We start from the raw sequence: 12,271 nt of genomic DNA, 5'->3' as shown, positions 1-12,271 counted from the left end.
TCACTTTGGGTTCCAAGAATCTTGATTTGATCCTTGGAAAACAAAGAGTCATATACAATCAAGCCGGACTCGGATATAAGGCAAAACACAAATTCAATCATACTTATCCTTAGTGAATCGACCAAATAGAAAACTAGTCCAAGCATGAGTTCCTAAATCCAACTTGATTAATCAAGTTGGACTTAATCAATATTGGATTTCTAAGGATCAAATTCATTAATTTGATAGACCTTATCGAGGCTATGATCCAGGGGGAGCCAATAAAAAGACTATTTTCACTATTAAATAGACTTGTTTGATGTTTGCTTACCGCTTTCCTTATAAATGCTTAGATTAGGGTAGATAAGGATTTAGGCTTGATCGACACTTGACTAGTTAGACCTAGGATTTTTAGAAAAAAAATTAAATATTTAATTTCTTTAAAAGGTTTTGTTTAGAAGTAGTTGTTGCTCCAATATCTAAGAAAGCCTAGTGTCTCGCCACAGTTTGGAAGTCAATTATTGAAATTGATGTTTAATTGACTAACTGTTAAACTTTAGTCTAACTCAAATATAAATCAATCCTTAGATTTTAATCTAAATTAGAGATAAAATTAACCATCTCACAAAATAGATAAGGTTCCCTAATTAACAATCTAGAAAAAGGGTGAGATGGATTTAAGTTTAAATTAGTTAATTAAAGCTTAAAACTAACTTAATCTTTAAATCAAAACAAATATAATTCAAATTAATCAAACTTAACCAAACTTAAACTAAATCAAATTAAACTTAATTTAATCTTCAAAAATTAACTTTCAAATCATAATTAATTTTAAAATCTTACTTATTTTCAAATGTTAATTAATATTCAAATCATAATTAATTTTTAAATTTTAATTAATTTCAAAATCTTACTTATTTTTAAATGTTAATTAATTTTTAAATCATAATTAATTTTTAAATATTAATATAATTTAAAATTAAATTTTTTAAAATTTAAATATTTACAAATTTAAACATAAATATTTTTCAAAATTTAGAGATAATATTCTCAAAATTAAGATTAATTTCATCTCACACAAACTCATAAGCTTAACATATTTGATAATTTAGAAAGGGTGATGGAAAATCAGAAAAATATATAATAACTTTTATGTTTTTTTTAACCTATGTTTTGTTGGAGATCTTTTATGGCCGGCTAGAAGGGGGGTTGGATAGACGACGCTCCAAAATGATCGCTTCCTACGTATTCGTTAGTTGCACAACGAAATAATACAAAAACAAATATGAATATGAATATAAAAGCTAAAGACAATAAAGACAAGAATAAGCAAACCACTACACGCTGATTTACGTGGTTCGGAAATAAGGCTCCTACTCCATGGTTATCCGTAAGGTGGACAATCCCTATCCGTCAATGGCTATCCATGGCTTACATAGCTCCTTGTGGGTGGAGAAACTACATCACAACTCTCACAAGAACTCTTGAGAAGCTAGAGCACTGGTAGACTACTAATAGGGGTTAACCACCTCTATTTCGTCAACCTTAACCAAGCTTTCAAGCCTTGGTTATATACACCACGGGTTGGAAAGCCCCGCCTACTAGTCGACTGATGAAACCACCAGTCAACTTCCCTCTGTGGAGATTCGACCGTTACAACCCAATGACTCGATACCAATAGACTGGTGAAAGTACTAGTCGATTACTCCACAATAGCCGAGCAAATAGAAGCATTCTGTTCGCTCCCAGTTGACTGTCATTTCCATCAGTCGACTGGTACCCAAGTATAGTCTCTCAACACTTAGACCCTCACCCTTACGACTCACTTGACTCTTCCTTACAGCTTTGACCTCTTGCCTTCAAGCCTATTTCCTTTGGCTCTTGTCCCTCAGATGCACCCAAGACCGCGGCTCATCCCAATGTCATCCTTCGCGTATGCCTCAAAGTCATTTCCCTCAACTCTTGCCTTCAAGCCTTCTTCCTTTGGCTCTTGTCCCTCGGATGCATTCAAGCCCGCAACTCGTCCCAATGTCATCCTTCGTGTATGCCTCGAAGTGCGCTTCCCTCGGCTCTTGTCCTTACTGCTTTGTCCATGGTCCCTCAGATGCTCCATCCTTCACTAGACCGAAAGCCATCAAGTTGAGTCATATGTGTATCCTGCAAACTTGCACAACTCAAATACACATATATAAGGGTGAACCTAACTTAAACCCTTTACCCAAACACCAAAACACATGGTCGCATGGACCATTGGGATTGCTTCAACAACCTCCCCCTTTATGATGTTTGATAATACATTTAAGTTAAGGAAACTATAATAGCAAATAAACATGCTAAAAACAATGGACTTACGTTGCTAACGATACACACTTGGACATATACCACTGAATGGACTTACGTTGCCAAGGCTATGCACTAGGACTTATACCGCCGAATGGACTTACGTTGCTAAAGCTACACACTTGGACTTACATCGTCGAATGGACTTATGTTGCCAAGGCTATACACTTAGACATACACCCTCGAATGGACTTACGTTGCCAAGGCTACACACTTGGACTTACACCACCGAATGGGTATGCAAACATGCATTAGAACCTATCTCCAGGCTTCCCCTACACCTATACTCCCCATGAGCAAGGAATTTTACCAAATACAAAGGCATTTAAGGTTTTCCCACTTAAACCTTACTTCTCCCCCTTTTTTTAATATCAAAAAGCTCCAACAATATCTCAATTGTTGAAACTTATCATCTAAATTAACCCTAAACTTGTGTATTTATCCCCCTACGATCTCATACACCTATACGAGCTGACCCGGTCAAAATCTAGTGCTGAAAATAATTTTAGACTGGTATCAATCAACTGTCAAAATCACCAGTTGACTGCTCCTATTGATTTCAACACACAAAACCATTCTGTATTTGAAATACACTGTTACCAGTCGACTGGTTACTGCACCAGTCTACTAGTACTCTCTTCCAGCCCATTTCAACATTTCTAACCCAATTTTAGAAATACATTAGAAATTTCACAAAAATCTAAAAATCTCCAAATTTTATGGAGAGGTATGTTTTACCCATGTCTACTTGGGAAAAATACATTCAAAATGTATCTATCATCAATCCTAAGATTGACACAAAATCCAAAACTAGCTAAATGATTCAATTGAACCTTGACCTAAAGTCCTAGTTTTGGCTTCCTCTTGATGTATTTGTTTATACTAAACAACAATGCATCCCTAGCATTGGTTTATATGGCATCTATACATCCAAAATCAATTATCATGTGATATGACCCCCAATGTCATATTTCCTTGCATGAAACACAACCCAATTGTGTCAATTCCCTAAGGTTGAGACTCAAATATGTCTCTAAATATTTTAGCACATTTTATGACCCAATCTAGACTCTCAAGTAAAACCCACTTGAGATCCATTTGTCATGGGTCCCAAATTGACTCTTAGATCTCCCTCTAGAGCTCTTAACTTTAGCCACATCCCTAGGTGACTCATCCACAATTTCTAGGTCACATCGGTGCACCTTTGGTGACACTTGGCCTACAAACCTAACCTTTTTAACCTTGGACACTTTGTCCTTGGTTAATTTCTTCTTGCCATTAAATGACTTTCCCTTACCATTTATTGATTTCTCCTTGCTATAGTCATATGCAACCCTAGCATAAGACTTTCCCTTAGCCTTGGAGACACTAGATCAGTATCTCAAACCCGATCTATCATTGTTGGGTCTTTGGCTATCCAACACCATACTTAACCCTCTAGATCCAATCGTGAATCTAGCTAGGGTTTTCTCCAAACTATCAAGCTTTTCCTTCAAAGCTTGATTTTCCCTTTCTAGGTTCCTAAACCTAAAATAGACATGTCCACATTGGGCATTCCTAGACCTACCCATTTTTCTAGACATATGTCTTCCCTTCTTGGGATTTTTACCTAGATTCTCCTTAGGTCTACCATTTCTAGATTTATCATGCATAGGTCGCCTAGGGGGGTATCTCTAACATTTACCCTATTCCTATCATGATATCTAAATCTAAAATTTTTCATGGGTAAATAATGATAATTATTTCTAGCATGCATGGGAGTATAAGAATTATAATTGCAATTCAAGTTAGGGTATACCTCCCTTACCCTTGAAGCTCCCCCTTGACTTTTGCTTCTCTTCTTCTCTTCCCACTGCTTCAAATGTGCAAGCTTCTTGATCTCCTGCTTCTTGGGGCATTTAGTGTGGTAGTGACCCTTCTCCCCACATGTGACGCATATGATGCGCAATCTCCTTCCTTAGGTTTCTTCATTCCTACAACCCTTGTTAGTATTTAAATTAACTTAAATGAGTTTAGAAGTTACCTTCTTCTTACCCAACGGACACCTACCCTATTAGTGTCCCTTCTCATTGCACCCGAAGCAAATGACATGGTCCTTTGACTTCACTTCAGTTGAGATGCTCACTAGATTGACTTCCAAGACTTCTTCTTCTTCACTTGTCTTGGATTCTCCTTCAACCTTTGAGGTTGTTTCCTCATCTACACTTGTGGATGGCATTTCTTCATCCTTCTCCTCCTCAGAAGTTGTGTTAGGACCGGTTGAGCTAGAGGAGGTGGGGAGGGGGAGGGGGGGGGGTGAATGGCTTGTTGGTGCGGAAAGCATCCGATGATCGAATCGGTGTTTTAATTATGTCAAAGGGTTCAAGTTAAGTTGGTTTGTTATCTAATGTGTGTGAATGAGATTGCAGGAAAGTCCTAACTACGGTTAGCCAGATGGAAAATCCTAGGAGGTGGTAATCCTAGGTCCTAGGGGGTGGTAACCCTAGGTCCTAGGGGGTGGTAACCCTAGGTGGAGGAAAACCCTAAGGGGTGGCAACCTTAGGTCCTAGGGGGTGGTAACTGTAGGTGGTAAAAATCCTAAGGGGGGGTAACCTTATGTCCTAGGGGGAGGTAACCCTAGGGGGTGGTAACCGTAGGTCCTAAGGGGTGGTAACCCTAGGCAGAAAGTTCAGTCGGTCTGGAGAGCCGGACTGGCAACAGGTATGCACTCCTGAGTGGATTAGGTGAGGATGTGTTTTCCATGGAGGGAATAGTAGGCGTCGGTTCGTCCTAGGGTTTCCGGTCGGAAATTCGAAATCAGAACCAGACAGCCCGAAAGCTATCAACTTATTTGTTTTATTTGCTATTTGTCTAACTCTGTCTTACAGGAAACTAACATTTCCGATCGAAAATTCGAAATCAGAACCAGACAGCCCGAAAGCTATCAACTTATTTGTTTTATTTGCTATTTGTCTAACTCTGTCTTACAAGAAACTAACATTTCTGCAGGGTCAGACTTAGCCATGATCGGTCGACCGAACAGCCTGATTGGATAACCGAACCGCAGCACAAAAGGATCAGATTTCCAGATTACAAATCGGGTTCAATCGAGGGATCGGTCAACCGAACCTTGGGATCGATCAACCGAACCAAGGATAGGACTTGACCAGATCGAAGTGGAGCGAGCAAATCGGATGAGGAGGAGATCATCTGATTAGTCGACCGAACGTGGGTATCGGTCGACCGATCTGCTTCGGGTCAAACTTGATCTTGAGCTTTGAGGATATGGATTAGTCCTATAGAGGCTATAAAAGGAGCCTCGGGGAGCAGCTTCAACACGAACGAAAACTGAACAACCTGTGCTCTTGTACGCTGCTCTAAACGCTTCAACTACGCTCCATGACTCTAACAACTGACGACGACTTTCTTCATCTATTTGTACTGTCGGTATAATTCTTTATTCAGTACTTGTACTTTAAAATTGTAAAAGATTTACAGATTGATAGTGATTACACACTGAAACCGATCAACGATCGCGAGCCTTGGAGTAGGAGTCGCCCAAGGCTCCGAACCAAGTAAAAATACTTGGGTCTTCTTGTGTGTGTTTTATTTTCCGCTGCTTTACTCGAACGTTTTTTAAAATGATAAGTGAAAGCCACGAGCGCTATTCACCCCCCCTCTAGTACGTCTCGATCCAACAATTGGTATCAGAGAGAGATCACTTCGATTTGGTGTAACCACCAGTCAAGCACATCTTCGTTGTGCTTTTCAATTTTTCGAAGTCGATTGGAACCGGTATCCAGTCTTCCAATCCAGTTTTTGTTCGTAATCAAATTTGTCTCAAAGTTGGTGCAACACCACTTGAGATCACGTAGTATTTTCTTTTTAAACCGCACTACTAATCCAGAATCAAGTCCTGGGACACGCTTCTTTCTCGTTTTTCATGCTAGATGGCTCTCCAAGAAGGCTTTAGCACCACCCGCCCACCGCTCTTCACCGGAGATGACTTCGGTTACTGGAAGGGTCAGATGGAGGCATACCTTCATACTCACTTTGAAGTCTGGATGATCGTCAAAACTGGTCTGGATCTTCCAACTGATGACGCCGGTAAACCAATATCGTGCGAGAATTTGGATCCAACTCTAATAAGGAAGGTAGAAGCAAACGCCAAAGCAACGTATACACTTCAGTGCGGCTTAACCGATGAGGAGATCAACCGTGTCATCCCTTTCTCAAGTGCAAAAGAATTATGGCAGAAGCTAATTGAGCTACACGAAGGTACTTCCAATACGAAAGTAAGTAAGCATGATTTAATAGACGAATTATTTGAGCAGACTAATACTACTTCGACCGAGGAGGGTGTTGAGTTGGTTGCAGGTACAAGCAAGACAAAGGAGGTTAGAAAGAAGAAAGTATTGAAGGCAACATGGTCTGAGTCATTAGACGAATCCGAATCTGATGAAGAAGAACAAATGAGCTTACTCGCTCTACCAGTACAAGCAAATATTGTGGAAATCGAGTCTGAGTTCGAGTCCGAAACTGAGAGCGAATCAGAAACCGAGTCTGAGTGAAGCCACGGATCTGTATCTGTTTCCGAAGGGCCTAACTCCACTATAAGTTCTCTATTCACCGGTACTCAAGTAAATGATTTACAAAAGTTAGTTTCTTATTTGTTAAGGAAATTAGCTAAATCCAACGTCCGGGTTAAGTCACTCTAAAAGGATGTAACAACCCTTAAGGAAGTGACTAACTCGAGTCCTTTGACTGAGCCAGTTCAAATTGGAAGTTCAACTCAAGTCCAACAACTTGAGGAAGAAAACTCCAATTTGAATACTCAAGTTAAAGAGATCAAGGATACGCTGGAATGGTTCACATTGGGTTCCAAGAATCATGATCTAATTCTTGGAAAATAGTGAGCCGTTTACAACAAATCCGGACTTGGATTCAAGGCCAAACACAAAATACAAGTCGTATTTATCACTTGTAAATCGATCAAATAGAAAAGTAGTCCAAGCATGGGTCCCCAAGTCAAATCTGACTAATCAAGTGAGACTTGGACACTATTGGGTCCCCAAGGATCAAGTCTATTACCTTGATAGACCATATCGAGGCTATGATCTAGGGGGAGCCAATAGAAAAATTATCTGGATAAATAGATAAAATCTCTTGATGATTGCTTATTTTCTTTTCTTTATAATATGCATGTTTAAATTAGGATAGTTTAAGGACCTAGACGTAATTTATACTTGTTTAGTTAAACCTAGGGGTTTCAAAAAGGGAATTAAATATATGATTTCTTTAAAAGACTCTGTCTAGAAATGGTGGATGATCTTATACCCAAGAAGGTCTAGTGTCTCGCCACAGCCTGGGAGCTAATCTTAGAAATGTGTATTTAATTAACTAATTGGAAAACCTAAGTTTAACTCAAATGTAAATTAATCCTTAGATATAATTTAAATTAAAACTAATCATTTCACAAAAATACATAAGGTTCCCTGATTGACAACTTAGAATCGGGTGAGATGGATCTAGATTGAACTTAGTTGAATTTAAATCAACCTAATTTAATTTAATCTAATTAATCAACCTTAATTCAATTTAATCAATTTAATAAATTTAACTTAATTAATTTTAATATTTATTTCAAAATTCAAAATAATCATCTACAAAATTATAATTTTCAAATCATATTAATTTCAAAATTCAAAATAATTATCTACAAAATTTCAATTTTCAAATCATATTAATTTCAAAATTCAAAATCATTATCTACAAAATTATAATTTTCAAATCATAATAATTTCTAAATTCAAAATAATTATCTACAAAATTTCCAATTTTCAAGTCATATAATAATTAATTTTCAAATTACAGTTAATTCAAAATCATCAAGATTTTAAAATGTTTACTTTTTTTTTTAATTCAAACTCATGGAAAATTCAAATTTATATTTTAAATATAAATATCAATATTTTTAAATAAAGACAACTCCGTCTCACACTCACTTATAAGCTGAACATGCTTGATCACCTAGAATGGGTGAGATGGAAATTTAGGAAAATCATATGTAACAATTGTTAAGTTTTTGTTAATTTACATGCTTGGACTCTAGGACCCTAAGAATTTATTAAGGCATTAATTAAGGGGGAGTGAAGGAAGTCGAGCTAAGTTTTTCTTAACTTTTTTCCAAAAATTCAATTTATTTTTAAAATGAAAAGTAAATTATCTACAAAAACTAAGTATTTGCTAAAGTATTTTTCAAATCACTTACTTAATCAAGTAGTTTTATCAAAATATGTTTTAAGTTGAGCACTTTTTCAAAACTTTTACTTGAAGCTAAGTGTTTTATGTTTGAAACTAAGTGTTAAAATTCTCAAAGTCTTTTAAAGCTAAGTTTTAAATCAACTTCTTTTGAAAGCTAAGTACTTGACAAAATAATTATTTTCAAAGTTAAAAGGTTAGCTAAGTCTTTGATAAAAGTATTTTCAAAGAAAAAAATTTAGCTAAGTTGTGAAAAATAAAGTTTATCAAAAATTGTTTTCACATATTTTAAAGCTAAGTACTAAATTTATCAAAGTGTTTTAAGTTAAGTTTTGAAAGCTAAGTACTTGACAAAACATTTACTTTCAAAATTTAGCTAAGTCTATGTTGAAAATATAAAAGTTTTCAAAACTAAGTACTTAAGCTAAGCTTTTATGAAAATCCTCTTAAAGTTAAGTACTTAAACTAAACTTCTATCAAGAAAATCCTTTTAAAAATTAAGTATTTAAAAATATTTTTAAGGGTTTGTAAAAATCTTTCAAAGGCTTTTCAAATTTAGCTAAATGTTTTCCAAAATAATTATTTTCAAATACTAAGTTTTGCCAAGTTTTTTGTTGAAAAAGCTAAGTATTTTTCAAGCTTAACTATGCTTTTGCAAAAAAACCCCTTTAAGCTAAATACTTAATCAAGTTTTTTTTTAAAAAAAAAAATAAACTTAGTTAGATTATGTTTTAAAACTTAGCTATTTGGCAAAGAGTTTTCCCAACGCAATCAATTTTAAAGCTGAAAATTTAGCTAAGTTTGTTTTTGGAAAAAGATATAAAAATCTTCTAAATTTTTGTTGAAAAAGTTAGATATTTTTCAAAATATTTCTAAATTAGCTAAGTATTTTCAAAGCTAAATTTTTTTAAGTGCTACTATTCAGGGGAGCTTAAAATTATATAAAATATTTTTTTCTCTACTTATTCTTTTTGATTTATGTCAAAGGGGGAGAGAAAAGTCAAAGTTAAAGAAACTTAAGAATTAAGAATTTAAATATAAGGAGGAGCATAAGTTTTACAAAGATATTTTTACATTCATGCTCATGTTTAAATTTCTTAATTTCATATTTAAAATTTGTCATATTTTTACTTAACTTTGAATCGTGTTGCCATAATAAAAAAGGGGGAGATTGTTGGTGCGGGAAGCATCCGACGATCAACCCGGCGTTTTGATTATGTCAAAGGGTTCAAGTTAAGTTAGTTTTTTATCTAATGTGTGAATGAGGTTGCAGGAAAGTCCTAACTGCGGTTAGGCAGGTGGAAAACCCTAGGAAGTGGTAACCCTAGGCCCTAGGGGGTGACAACCCTAGGTCCTAGGGGGTGCCAAGCCTAAGTGGTGGAAAACCCTAAGGGGCGGTAACCTTAGGTCCTAGTGGGTGGTAACCTTAGGTGGAAGTAAACCCTAAGCGGTGACAACCTTAGGTCCTAGGGGGTGGTAACCCTAGGTGGTGGAAATCCTAAGGGGGGGGTAACCTTAGGTCCTAGGGGGAGGTAACTCTAGGGGCGATAACCCTAGGTCCTAGGGGGTAGTAACCCTAGGTAGAAAGTCCAGTCGGTCTGGAGGACCGGACTGGCAACAGGTATGCTCTCCTGAGTGGAGTAGGTGAGGATGTGTTCCCCACGGAGGGATCAGTAGGCGTCGGTTCAACCTAGGGGTTCCGGTCGGAAATTTAAAGTCACAACCGGACAATCCAAAAGCTGTCAACTTATTTGTTTTATTTGCTATTTATCTAAATCTATTTTGCAGGAAACTAACATTTCTACAGGGTCGGACTTAGCCATGATCGGTCGACCGAACGACCTAATTGATCAACTGAACCGCGACACAAAAGGACCAGATTTCCATATTGTAGACCAGGTTCAGTCGAGGGATCAATCGACTGAACCTTGGGATCAGTCGACCGAACCAAGAATAGGACTTGACCAGATTGAAGCGGAGTGAGCAAATCGGATGAGGAGGAGACCATCTGATCGATCGACCGAACGTGGTATCGGTCGACTGATCCGCTTCGGGTCAAACCTGATCCCGAGCTTTGAGGATATGGATCAGTCCTACAGAGGCTATAAAAGGAGCCTCGGGGAGAAACTTCAACACGAACAAAAATTGAACAACCTGTGCTCTTGTACGCTGCTCTAAACGCTTCAACTACGCTCCACAACTCCGACAACTGACGGCGACTTTCTTCATCTGTTTGTACTGTCGGTATAATTCTTTATTCAGTACTTGTACTTTAAAATTGTAAAAGATTTACGGATTGATTTTGATTGCCCATCGAAAGCGATCAACAATTGTGGGCCTTGGAGTAAGAGTCGGCCAAGGCTCTGAACCAAGTAAAAATACTTGGGTCTTCTTGTGTGTGCTTTATTTTCTACTGCTTTACTCGAACGTTTTCGAAAATGATAAGTAAAAGCCACGAGCGCTATTCACCCCTCCCCCTTCCAGTGTGTCTCGATCCAACATGGCTCACTTCATTTTCTTTGTTGACTTGATTGTGCATAGTAGAAACTTGAAAGCAATTCTAACTCTTGTATTTACTTGGTATCCACCTCCTCAAGGAGGTGACTAGTCCAAGGATCCACACCACCGTCACTCTTCCACTATAAAACTTCTCCTTCTTGGAATTACACCGGAGGTGGAGAAACCGTACAAGATTTACAACTCTCTCTCTTTCCAAAAGAAAAAGATCACAACCACTACAAGGAAGAAGAAGAGGATGATTACAAACTTAGAATACCTTCTTCTTTGCAGAGTACAACTTGAAAATATGGAGAAGAGAGCTTGAACTTGAGAACTTGAGAGATCTTGAGCACGTGAGATATCTTGAGCACTTGAGAGCAATAGAATAGTGTATTTTTCAATGAGAGATTTCGTTTCATCTTTTCCATTTTTTTAAAATGTCTTCAAATATAGTCATTTCTCACATGATCGTCACTGTTAATCGATTGGGTTTATCTTTCAATCAATTAAAAAGTATCCGTTGAGCACCATCACGTCAAGATCAATGGTGTAGATCATTTGGTTCGAACCTCAATCGATTGAGACATTATTCTCGATCGATTGAATTTATCAATCAATCAACAAATTGATTCAGACGCACTATGCCCCAGTGTAGAAATATAGAACCTCTGTGAATCAATCGGTCGATCGATTGGATACCTCCAATCGATCGGCTGATCGATCCAGGAGTGTTCTGTGCTTTGCACAAATGCTTCACCAATCAATCGGTCGATCGATTGGTTTACTCCAATCGATCAGCTGATCGATCCAGGAGTGTTCTGTGCTTCCCGCAGAAGATTCTCCAATTGATCGGTTAATCGATCCAGGAACGCTCTGTTTCACAACTGTGTGTCTCAATCGATACCAATCGATTGCTGGTTTCCCGATTAATAGCAAGTGGATTAATACATATTTCTTTTAATAAATACCTTGTGTCAGATGAGGGTCTATTACCCTGGACTTTCTTGCCTTGCATCTAGCCTTCTGACCTGCAATGGCTTCTCTTGCCAAGAATTCGGTCCTCAACCTTCTTGGACTTCTCTTGCCTTACATCTGGTCTTCTGACCTGTAAGGACTTCTTTTACCAAGAATTTGGTTCTCGACCTTCTTAGACTTCTTTTGCCTTACATCCGGTCTTCCGACTTGTAAGGACTTCTTCTGCAAACTCACAATA

This window comes from Zingiber officinale, chromosome 10B (assembly GCF_018446385.1).
Source record: "Zingiber officinale cultivar Zhangliang chromosome 10B, Zo_v1.1, whole genome shotgun sequence".
Lineage (NCBI taxonomy): Eukaryota > Viridiplantae > Streptophyta > Magnoliopsida > Zingiberales > Zingiberaceae > Zingiber > Zingiber officinale.
The sequence above is the reverse complement of the archived record's forward strand: the minus strand, read 5'-3'. Positions refer to the sequence as shown.